This window comes from Apium graveolens, chromosome 6, assembly GCF_009905375.1.
Source record: "Apium graveolens cultivar Ventura chromosome 6, ASM990537v1, whole genome shotgun sequence".
NCBI lineage: Eukaryota > Viridiplantae > Streptophyta > Magnoliopsida > Apiales > Apiaceae > Apium > Apium graveolens.
Window position 1 is genome coordinate 145,341,681 of NC_133652.1, and position 12,863 is coordinate 145,354,543.

Here is a 12,863-nt window from a genome sequence, read left to right on the forward strand (position 1 = left end):
TCCTTACAAATATAAATGGAATGCCATAAACTTCCACAATGAAAACAAGGATTTTGTGGCTTAAACCTAACAGACTGACTCTTAACTCCTGAATTAGGAGGCAAAAAGTTTATATTCTTATTCTTCCTTCAAAAAGAAGCAAGATGGTTAGAGTTTCCACAGTTATAATATTTCTTTCTAGGAGCATTAGGAACAGGCATATAATTATTGCTTTTATTCACACCTTTCTTTCCATTCCTATTTTTCCTAGCTGCCTTTACCTTGTTGTCATTCCTTATTTCTTTCAGCTTATACTTAAGATGCTTCTTTGTCATTAATCCTATGTTAACTTCAGCTGGTTTGTCCTGTTCTAATTTGTCAGAAGTTGACTTCTCCTTAACTTCTGTCAGAGACTCTTTCATCTTTTCAGAATCAGACTTTACAGTTTTAGCTACAAACTTAACAGGATTTGCCTTTGGCTTAGCAGATTGTTTAACAATAATTGGCTCAATTTGTTTAGTTCCTTTTTCACTTTTATCATCTCCATAACCTAAGCCCTCTTTCCAGTTTCCACTACTTAATAAATTCTAAGTTGTCCTGCGAGAGTTAGTCCAAGTCCTGATAATCTCTTTTTCTTTTTCTAACTCAGTTTTGAGAAATTTATTCAATATTAGCAATTCATCTCTAACATAAAAAGCATCATCTCTCTCTTTCTGAGTTTGATGGAACATAACTAACTCTTTTTCTAAATAATCATTCCTTTTTTTTAAAAGCCATATTTTCAGAAGTTAATCTTTCACATGTTAAAGTTTGATCTCTGTAGCTAATAAACATGGTTTTAAGATATAATCTCAACTCAGTAATATCATCAGTATGAAAGGCATAATTTGTTTGAGGTACCTTTAATTCAGCAGTTTCAGGGCTACCATTAGCATTTACCTTTAAAGCATAATTCACTCATCTTCAGAATCTGAAGAGTCTGTCCAGCTTTTCTTCTTTGTGACAAGTGCCTTACCTTTGTCACTCTTTCCTTTCTTGCGGTCAGGAGATATGTGGCCTCTTTCACCACAATTGTAGCATTTGACATTTGAGTAGTCTCCTCTGTCATACTTCGCACTTTTGCCTGCATACTTTCTGAACCCTTTCTTATCAGTACTTCCACCTTTCTTGAAAAACTTCTTTCCCCTTCTGAATTTCCTGTAGGCTATCTTTGTGATACCCTTCACCATAAGAGCACACAATTTCATCATCTCTTCATCATCATCTATTTCAGGTAAACTTTTAGTTTCTGAATCATCATCATCAGAACTTGATGATTCTGAATCAAACTTTGTGATGAGAGCCTTTCCTTTGCCTTTTGTTTGAGATAACCACTTTGGGGGATTCCTCCCAGCCTTAAGAGCAATTGTCCTTAATTTTCTCCCATGTCTCTTTCTTCTTTGATCCATCTCAAGTTCATAAGTCTTGAGCATACCATAAATTTCATCAAGAGTAGTTTCAGGAAGAGCTAAAATGAATTTTAGATTTGAATCTTCAAGATCATATTCCTTGTCCACTAGTGACAGATCATTCAAGAGTTTGACAAACCTGTCATATAAGTCAGTTAATGACTCATCACCTTTTGAGTCAAAGTGCTCATACTCTTGAGTGAGTATAGTCCTCATGTTCTTCTTGATTGCATTAGTTCCCTGGCATCTTGTCTCCAAAGCATCCCATATCTCCTTTGCAGTCTTGTAATGAATTACCATGTTTGACATGACATTATCAATGGCACTATGCATCAAATGCCGTACCTTTGCATCCTTGGCAATGGATGAGATATCTTCAGCTGTATACTCACTTTTCTCCTTTGGTATGGTCTTTGCTGGCTGATCTGCAACTACAACAGAGAGCTTGGTTGGCTTATGCTATCCTTCATTAATTATGTCAAGGTATTATGGATCAGTAGCTTCCAGAAACATAGCCATCTTCACTTTCCATATGGGGTACTCAGAAGGTCTCAGTATGGTAACCCTAATAGTCTCATATCGATTGTGGGTTTGAGTTTTTTTAGTTTTTTCAGTTTTGGTGGGCTTGGTTGGATTTTCTGCTTCTTTAGACATGATTGTTGGATCTTTACTGTATGTGTGTTAACAGATTAGCTCTGATACCACTTGTTAGGTCACACAACACTGTAGAAGGGGGTTGAATACAGTGTAGAATACAATCAAATCGATTTCGAACACAAGTAACAGTAAACAGATATATTCGATATAATAAACTCTGTTACAATGGAACTGTTCTCTCTCAATGATGAACAAATATCACGAGAGCTGCTAGGTTACAATGTATGATCTTCTCGATAATGATAACACATATAGTGTAAACCTATGTCTGTGTTAATATAGTACACAGTTACAAGATAACTTCTAATTGATATGGAATATAATTTTGTCTCCTAAAATATATCAATCAGATATCTTATACAATTCTTTTAGTCCTCTAACTCTTTCCATGCATATCTTCTTTTTGTATTAGTCTCGATCTTATTTCCTGTAAATCAGCTTCCTTCCTTAACTGTTAGTCCACTCGTACTTAAGTTCTGATATCCATCTTCTGATATTTATCTTCTGATAATCTAATTCCTGATATCCTTAAGTTCTGACTTTCATTAAGTACTGATTCCAGTAAGTACTGATATTTCCTGTTTGTTAAGATCTGAAAACTAAACATGAAACATATTAGACATGACATCTCAAATATATCTAACATAATACCCTTGACAGATTTGTCTTAGGCTAGGGGATAAATGGTTCCAACCTTACATAAGGAGGACTAGCAGTCTTTGCCCTATTGTGATCCTAAACATGCTTTCTACAATTGATGCAAATTCTAGGAGATGCATTCATGGCATAAAATTAAGCAAGCATTGTATTAAGAATACATGGCATTCATTCAGAAAATATGACATACAAGAATTAAGCAATATAGGCATGATATGGAACAAACAGAATTAACAAATAAATCACTAATTCTATCTAGTCCAATCCTGTTAAAGAATCTCATCTAGCTGTCTCAATCCAATTATGAACTAACACATCTTAACAAACAATTCAGATTAAATGAATAAATCACTTTATGATAGGATATAGAAGATAAGAAAAAACAAAGGTCTTATATGCTGGAAAATATATATCTCACTAAAGTAATTAATCATGTTCAACAAATATTTAAACACATATTTAAGATCATCTAAAGTAGCATGCACAAGTTAAACATCAATCCTAGTTACCAGAATAATATTCTAGTGAACTAGTTCAGCATTATATATGTGTGATGCTATCATGCTCGTGCGAGTGTTAAACATTTAAACACTAAGATCTTATCATGCATTGAATATTGAGAACAAAATATTGCAGTGGTTCAAGAAATTGAAACCTGAGATATGTGCGTTGGACCATCTTCATAGATTGCTAAGAAAGCAAGATATTCATTATTCTCGTCATCTGATCCATCTCAACTCTTTCCCGTGCACTATAAGTTTTGACTAGCTGCTTCCCTAAGAAAACATTCCACCTTTATCTCAACTCTTCAACTGAATCCCTACTCATTCTTGTTTGTCAAGCTTCTTGTTCTTTTGTAGCAAAACCCCTGATAGTTACTTGACACAAATTGCTTGTCATACCTGTAGCTATCAAATCTTGTTAATGTCCCATTCGCAGTCTTGTAATCACCTCTTGAACTGAATCTGTAAGAATCTTTGCTTCGGAATAGATAGGCTTGATCCTTGGATATAGCTTATGTACTTGTAAATCTGATGCGACTAAATTTCCCTGACAAGTGAAACACCGCCCTGGCGTCCAGTCCCTCAAGTACTTCTACCTGAGCTTCCTTTGATTCAGATGTCAGTAACTCTTACGTTCTGTCCTGAGGTTCCAACTATACTGCATGTAACTGGGATGTTTGTTTGTCCCCACTATTCTCTCTGACCTTCACAATTCATGCCTGTATGATCTCATTGATTCCCGGATAATTATAGCATTGGTACAAACCACTGTGTGACTGTATAATCTAGAATCATAGAGTTGTCTTAAAATCTCCGAGAAAAATTGTACCCGTAGAAATTTCATACATACCCTGCGTCTAAAAACCCAGTGGTATCCTATGGAGTAAACCTTTGAGGAAATTCCACAATTTTTGTCCGTAGGTCTTGAAATCAGTTCCATCGGAGTAAGAAAAGCATTATATTCAATTGTCGTATTCAGGAATTTTCCGTCTGAATAACACATGGTCTTCGTTTTCTTCAAAAGATTAAAATCCACTTTAATAGCCCGGAGGAATCACGAGTCTACCAATCCTTGAGTACCCTTAGTTTTAATATTTAAGAGAAATTTAAATTTCCAATATTTTTAATTTTCTTAGAAAATAAATTAGTCAAAAATAAATATTTACATAAAATCTAATTTTCAAGAATTATGATTTTTCTTAAAAATTAAATAAAATGTAAATTATTATTTAAGAAAAAATTAAATTTAAGAATTTTAAATTTTATGGAAAAATAAATAAATCAGAAATAAAAATTAATTAGGGATTATAAAAAAAAATTTGAGTGTAATTCCTCTGACGACCAGTACACCTGTATAACTCTTGTGGCGACCTCCTGTGCTTTTTGCGCCGACTTTTACCTGGAAGAAAAAAAATTTGTGGCAACACCAAGCTCAGGAGAAGGCTCATGTGGCGACCTTCGGTAGAAGTTTCATCTATGGCGATCAAGAGACCAAGGATCTGCCTTGTGATTTAAGTCGCGGCTCCACCCGTGCAACACAAAAATTAGCTGCCATTCTGTGGTGACCTTTTGTAAATCAGAAGGCTGCCAATTTATATTACTTCCTCCTGGGTCCCACGGTGGACACCAAAACATAGAAAACAAACCCCTAGTTTTTGTACACCAAAAATCAAAATGGCAGCTTAGAATTGTGAAAAACTGGCAGCTAAAAATACAACCAAAAGATGAAAATAAAAATAAATTTAAATTAAAAACTTCTATTTACTAAAATTTAAATAGTAAATTAATTTAGTTAAATTTATAAAATAAATTTATTTAAATTAAGTTCATAATAAACTTATTTAAATTAAATTTATTAAATAAAGTTTCTAAATCAAATTTACCTAATAAATTTATGTAAATGAAAAATTAATAAAATAAATTATTTTAAAGGATCCTGATTTGTGTATCAGTCAGTCTGCTCTCATACCAATTGTTAGGTCCCGAATTATCGTAGAAGGGGGGGTTGAATACGATAATCACTAAATTAAAAATTCTTTCGAATCTTTAGCGGATATAAATTTAGTGCTCAATTAGTGGTTCAGTGTTCTTGAGAGGAATATTGTTTGGTACAATAAAACGAGGAACACAAGATATTCGGGAAAATATATATTCGAATATAAATCCTCGAGGGGTGTTGCTACACTCCGGTAAATAAATTAACCGGCTACAATCTAAGAACAACAAAGTTCCTAGCTTCCACAAAGATTTACAAATCAAATCCTATACAATGATCTAACTTTTGTTTGTACTAGGATTTAATTATCGGGTAACGATTATAATGCCCCTAAGAATATACAAGAATTAAATCGGGCATTATAACGTTACTCCGGTGAGAAGTTAAACGGATATACAAAAAGCTTGAGCTTCTCTGTAAATCTTTGCTGCCATTTTCACTACTCTCTTGGGAGAGAAGATGAACAGAAATTATTCCAAAATGAATGGCTGAGTCTTCTGCTCAAATTATGTAGACTTTATATCCAATAAGATTGTGTGGCTGAGGAGAGAAGAGAGCTTTGTGGTGACAGCATGATTTGTTCTGTGGTGACCAAGCTTTGTTTAATATCCATTCATGTGTGACGACCAGGACAAACACAATACTAACAAAATAGACTGCATTGTTCTATGGCGACCAGGGGGAGGAAACTCTCTGTGGCGACTCCATTTACTATTACACCAATTACACCAAGTACATGTAAATGTACTTAACAAACTTTTACCAAAAACAAACAACCTACATTTGTACACGTTTTTGTTTATTCTTTTTTTTTCATTTCTTTTTTGATTTTTTGTTTTCTTTTTCTTTTGTTTTGTTTTCTTTTTGTTTTGTTTTCTTTTTCCTTTTTCTTTTCTGTGTCTCTTTTTCCTTTCTTTTCTTTTCTTTTTGTATTTTCTTTTAGTATTTCTTTTTGTATTTGTTTTCCTCTTTTTTTCTTTTTCTTTTGAAGTTTAAATTGTAACTAAATTAATTTATAAAATTAACTTAAATATAACTTATATAAATAAACTGATTTAGATTTATAAAATAAACTTATTTAAAATTTATAAGATAAATCATTTTAAGTTTATTAAATAAATTATATTAAAGTCCATTAAATAAATTTATTTAATTTAATAATTAAACTTTGAGCTTCGCCAGTCCCCTGAGCTGTTTAGCTGTATACCCCGCGCACCTCTTCTCGTACTTTAACAGATAAATGTTTAATCCAAGTACGTTCCTCAACTTAACAATTTTTCTGTAAATAATACCCATATTCCTTTCACGAGCTGTTGACGCCTAGTGCAACTGGTCTGGTTCACAAACGACTAACCCCGATTCAGGTCTTCGTATTATAGATTTGATTACATTGTTAAGCTTGCAACAACTTTATCGCTTCAGACACTGACTGTCAATAAACAACTATACTTTCACTAGAATCTTTTCTGGTACTTTAGAAAACATCTTCATTAACCTCTGTCTATACCCTGTCTGCAATTCTTCAGATTCCTATGCTTCGAACATTGTCTGTCTTCAATCAATGCCAATACACTGAAATCTTCCGGTAGCACTTGTATATTGAATCTTCAACATTTCTGAAACCCTGAAAGTCTTTAACCTTTGTTCTTCACTGAAGCATGATCATATTAATGAACTTCTTTCAGTGACCTGTTGACAGACTTCAGGCCTTCTTATAATCTTCTGATTCTTTTTATTTTCCTTGTCTTCATTCTTCCTGATTTCTTGTGTAGACGTAGTATTAATAACTTGTCATGTTCTAGTGTTATTATCGTGTTGAGTTATCACATAACTGTTCATACAGCTACGCAGTCTCACCAACAAATTTTAACCATCTTACTTTCCCTATGTAATCACGATAGTTAACTTGCGCATTAAACCGTTATGTTTTCAATTCTTATAGACATATAAGGACTAAGCATAATTGGTGTCTATTCAACTTTTATCTCTTTTGTGGATGCTGGTAGTAGGGTATTCGTATAACAAAAGTTGACGTTTACTAGTTTCGTGTTATCTAATTAGTGTCATCACCATTGCATGCTAAGGTTAAGAATAAAAAGGCTATTGAATGAAGTATTTAATGAAGTTAGGATCCCATATTTGTTATATATATTAATTCAACCATTCTTGTTCTCTTAGTTATTGTTAATTAGTATAATCTCTTAGTTTAATCAAAATCCAATTTGTTATTTGTCTTAGCATTGAACGATAGCCATATCATTGTTGCATAGGTGCATAATCTTAATTTAACTAAAAAGATTCTCTGTGGGAACGAATCTGATTTATATCTTATACTACTTGTGAACGCGTATACTTGCGTGTAATTTAGCGCGTGTTTTCGCCCTAACAAGTTTTTGGCGCTACTGCCGGGGACTCGGTGTTAATTTTTAGTTTATGTGCCTGTCATCAGTGGTCATTAAAGTTCACTGACTCGGACTATTTTACTTTCACGGTTTACTTGTTGTGTTTCAGGTACTCATTACAATGGGAGATCCAGCAGCACGAATGAAAGCCTTGATAGATTTTTCTCAACCCAGGATCAATGGAATTCAGTCTAGCATTGTCAGGCCATCTATCACAGCTAATACCTTTGAGATCAAGCCTGGCATAATTCAGATGGTACATAATTCAGTTCAGTTTGGGGGTGCTCCAACGGAAGATCCCAATACGCACATTAGGGATTTCATAGAGATCTGCGATACCTTCAGGTTCAATGGTGTTTCTAAAGATGCTATAAAGCTAAGGCTTTTCCCATTCTCTCTGAGGGACAAAGCTAAGTGTTGGTTACATTCTCTGCCATCAGGTTCTATCACCACTTGGGAGGATCTTGCTCAGAAGTTTCTTACTAAATTCTTCCCTATGGCAATCATGATTGCTCTTACTCAATTTGCGCAACAATCAGGAGAATCTTTATATGAAGCTTGGGAGCGCTACAAGGAGATGCTTAGGAAGTGTCCTCATCATGGAATGCCTGATTGGATGATCATCAATTGTTTTTATAATGGTTTGGGAGCACAGTCCAGACCCATGCTCGATGCAGCATCAGGTGGAGCCTTATGGGCTAAGAGCTACGATGAAGCTTATGATCTAATTGAACTGATGGATGCTAATGAATATCAATATCCAAACCAGAGATTGACATAGAGCAAGTTAGAAGGAATTCTTGAAGCGGATACAACTACGGCTATAATTGCTCAACTAAAGGCGTTGTCTATGAAGATCGATTCCTGGCTAACTATGGAGTTCATCAGAGGACGAGTGTTTGTGAGCTTTGTGCAGGTTCGCATGCGAGTAATGCGCTATATTTAGTGAATCAGCTCAGTTTATGAGTAACTTTCAGAGATCGCAACAACCAGTTTCAAACACTTATCATCCTGACAACTGGAATCATCCTAACTTCAGCTAGGGAAATAATCAGAATGCAATGCAATAGCCTTATCAGCAGTTTGGATCCAATCAATTCAATCCTCCTGGTTTTCAACAACAATTTGCACCAAGACAACAAATCCAACAATAAACTCATGGAGGTGCAGGTCAATATTCAAATGAAAAATCTGAATTGGAGGAGTTGAGGCTTATATGCAAAAACCAGGCTCTTATATGCAAAATACAGGCTATTTCTATCAAGACTCTGGAGGACCAAATAGGGAAAATTGCTAAAGCCTTATTGAATCGACCACCAGGAATGCTTCCTAGTGATACAGAAGCCAATCCAGGCAAGAGGGAAGTTGAAGAATAGGTGAACGCCATCACCTTGAGGTCTGGAAAGGTCACAAGCCCCAAAATTCAGTAAGACGAAGAGCCTGAAAAATCTCAAGTTTCAGAAAATGCAGTTATGGCTGAAAAAGTGGTGCAAAAGGATGTCGAGGTGGAATCAAGGAAGAAAACTGTGGAACACACTCCTCCTGAGGGTAATACAGGGGAAAAATAGGTTTATCCTCCACCTCCTTTTCCTAAAAGGCTGCAGAAGCAGAAGTTGGATAAGCAATTTGCTAAGTTTCTGGAGGTGTTCAAGATACTTCATATCAACATACCTTTCGCTGAAGCTCTTGAACAGATGCCTAGCTATGCGAGGTTTATGAAAGGTATTCTCTCTCGTAAAGTGAAGTTCGATGACTTAGAGACCGTTGCTCTTACGGAGGAATGCAGTGCTGTGCTGCAACAGAAGTTGCCTCCGAAACTTAAAGATCCTGATCTGAAACCGACATACATGTCATTGTAGCTAGCTGATTGTTCCATTGCTTATCCACGAGGTATAGTGGAGGATGTCTTGGTCAAGGAGGATAAACTCATCTTCCCTGCTGACTTTGTAATTCTTGACTTTGAGGAGGATAAGAAGATTCCCATTACTTGGGGAGACCATTCTTAGCTACTGGCCGAACTATGATCGATGTGCAAAAAGGAGAGCTTACGATGAAGGTTCATGATCAGAAGGTCACTTTTAATGTTTTCAAGGAAATAAAGTTTCCCACAGCTAAAGAGGAGTGCTTTAAAGTAGAGTGGGTCGACTCTGTAGTAAATTCAGAGCCTGAGCAATTGCCAAAGTCAGATACCTTAGAGAGATCCTTAATAGGGGAATCAGTTATTGAATATGAAGAAGGAGCAGAGCAAATGCAGGTTTTGAATGCACCTCTATGGAAGAAGAAGTTGGATATGCCATTCAATTCTCTTGGGTTAGCAGATCTGAAAATTTCTCAGGATCGTCTCGAGATGTCTATTGAAGATGCTCCCACACTTGATTTCAACCCACTACCAGATCACTTGAGTTATACATTCTTAGGTGCACCCCCTGACAAGGGGTTGGGATATATTTTTGATGATGTAGAGGGTGGTCGAACGGATCCTCCCGTGCCTACAAAGGGTTTTTCTCCTGTGCATCAGGCAGTTGATAGGACTGGTGTTGGTGATGAACAGTACATGCGATTGACTAGGCGTATGGAGGCCATGCACGATATTCACCATCATTTTGCTGCAGATTTGACACAGGCTTTGGGCACTATTTTCCGAGCCACTGGCGTCGAGGTTGATTGGCCACCTGATCCTCCACCCGAGGAGGGTGATCTTTTCGATGACTAGGTATTCCTGAAATCCTTATTATTACCTTCAATGAGGACATTGAAAATTTTAAGTTTGGGGGTGATAATGTAAGGATTAGTTTTTGTGTGTCCATATAGTTCATATAGATTCATGTTGTATATAGTTGTATTTCATTCGTAGTGTTGCATGATTGTTCATTTAGGACATATTTGTTTACATTTTTGTTTGTGTTATTATGTGAGTCCACGTAGTTACATTTGCATGCATATAACATGATCCCTTAGGTTGAGCTATTTCTGATTGATTGGTTGATGTTGATGTGAGTGTAGTAATGACGAATAGAGGGATGTTTAAGTCCTAATAAATTGATTTGCATGCCAGAAATAAATATTTTCACAAAGTCTTATAGGGTTTCTTTTGATCTAGATCATGATCATACTTGTTTATTTGTTGAGATTTAATCTCTTGGTTATATTTAGAATTTTTGCTATTCTCGTAATGACGCAAAAGAACACTGAATTTTTAAACTAGAGAAAAGCTTGGATTTTATTGCTAGTTTTTGTAAGGCTAGGTATCAAATGGCTAGTAGCCGGCTCATATTTTTATGATTAGTCTAGGGTTGAATGAGATGGAGCGAAACACACTCATTCAGAAATTGTTGGAAAAAAAGAAAAAAAAAGAAAAAAAGTATATGTTTATGCATAATTGATCAAGAGTGAGCTCTTTAATACTCGATTTATTAAGTTCTAGGAGACTTTGTGCCTAGTGACCTAAGGCTTTTATAGTCTGGGATCCGCTAACCTAACGCTCGCTACATGGATATTATTGCATAAATCTTTTGGGACCTCATTCATTGCACGATCAAATAAGCATCTTTGTTATGTGTTCAAAAATAGCATGAATCCTTATATAACTCTAGTAGGAAGGAGGTGTTGTGAGTCATTATGCGTTTAACGTCTATTCTTTTTATAAACTTCTGATTGTTTTGATGATAAGAAAAGTATGGTTATTGATCTAGTATCGAGAGTATTTATGTTAAGCATCCCACACACGCACGTTTTTGGTTTGTGAGTTGGTTTGTGGGATTTATTCGAGCTCTATTTTGAGTCGTTGCATTCTTAGAGGTATTGGCTTATTTGGTTATGGTTATTCTGAGGGGATCGATTGCATTATCATTTAGTTGCATTCATGTAGTTGCATTCATGTATTAGGTTTGTTTTGTAGTTTTGAGTCTGTTTATGCTTGAGGACAAGCATCGATTCAAGTTTGGGGGTGTGATAAGTGGATTTTATATCTACTTGGAATGCTTCATTTCAGGCTTAAGTTGGTGTTTTGAACTCAAGTTGTTGGTATTTTTTATGTGTTTTTGTGTTATTGCATTTTAGGCATCAGTTAAAGGAAGAAAGAAGCTTTTTAAAGAATTATGCTGAAAAACGATCATAATTGGAAGCCTAGGCCATTCTAAAGTTGTATAAAATCTTGTTAACTTCGCGTGGGCAGTTGAAGCGCCTAATTCTGACGAGCAGAACACAAGATACGGCCAAAAGAAGAATTGTCAGAATTTTTCCAGAATGTCAGCGCGGCAGAACCAGCGTGGCAGAACCAGCGCAGTCGCGCCAGAACCAGCATTCCAGCACGGCCGTGCCCGAAAATAGCGCGCCCACGCCAGGTTTTTGCCCCAAAATCCTGATTTTAATCGAAATTGAAGATTTTGAGAGTCCTGGTCATCCTGGATCCTATATATACCAATAAAAAGACGTTTTTAACAACAAGGAGACCTGGGAGAGCAATAAGAAGACCTAGAGAGCACGAGACGGCTACGGAGAAGAAGACTTTTGTTTTCTTTGATTTAGTTGATCCTTGGATGCTTGTTTTCAATTTGTCTTCAACTCTAGTACTCTTATATTATTTATTATCATGCTTTCATTGGAACCCATGATGATGATGAGTTTGATTATGAACTAATCGTTATCGTGGGGTTCTAGCGGATTTATTTATGGATTTCTTTAGTTAAATTATTTTGATATCTTAGTGTGTGGTAATTGTATGATAACCTAGTATTGGTTGTGCTTATTCGTCTTATGTGTGTAGCTAACATATAAGATAGCGTGTTAATCTCTATTGAAGCGACAATGAATATAGAGGTTTAGAACTTAACATGCTAGCATAGGTTCATGTGTTATTGTTATGCATGATTCGTAGGTAATTTTAACCATCTTACTTGCCCTATGTAATCACGATAGATAACTTGCGCATTAAACCGTTATGTTTTCAATTCTTATATACATATAAGGACTAAGCATAATTGGTGTCTATTCAACTTCTATCTCTTTTGTGGATGCTTGGTAGTAGGGTATTCGTACAACGAAAGTTGATGTTTACTAGTTTCGTGTTATTTGATTAGTGTCATCACCATTGCATGCTAAGGTTAAGATTAAAAAGGCTATTGAATGAAGTATTTAATGAAGTTTAGATCCCATGTTTGTCACATATATTAATTCAACCATTCTTGTTCTCTTAGTTAATGTTAATTAGTATAATCTCTTA

The 12,863-nt window shown here is 35.5% G+C and overlaps 1 non-coding gene across 1 annotated transcript; it reads right to left on the reverse strand.

The window, feature by feature from the left end:
• Nucleotides 1-8,141: 8,141 nt before the first annotated feature.
• On the reverse strand, nucleotides 8,142-8,248 carry LOC141669001 (small nucleolar RNA R71). The gene has a single exon (XR_012553303.1). It is a non-coding gene; the product is annotated as a small nucleolar RNA R71 (small nucleolar RNA).
• Nucleotides 8,249-12,863: the final 4,615 nt, after the last annotated feature.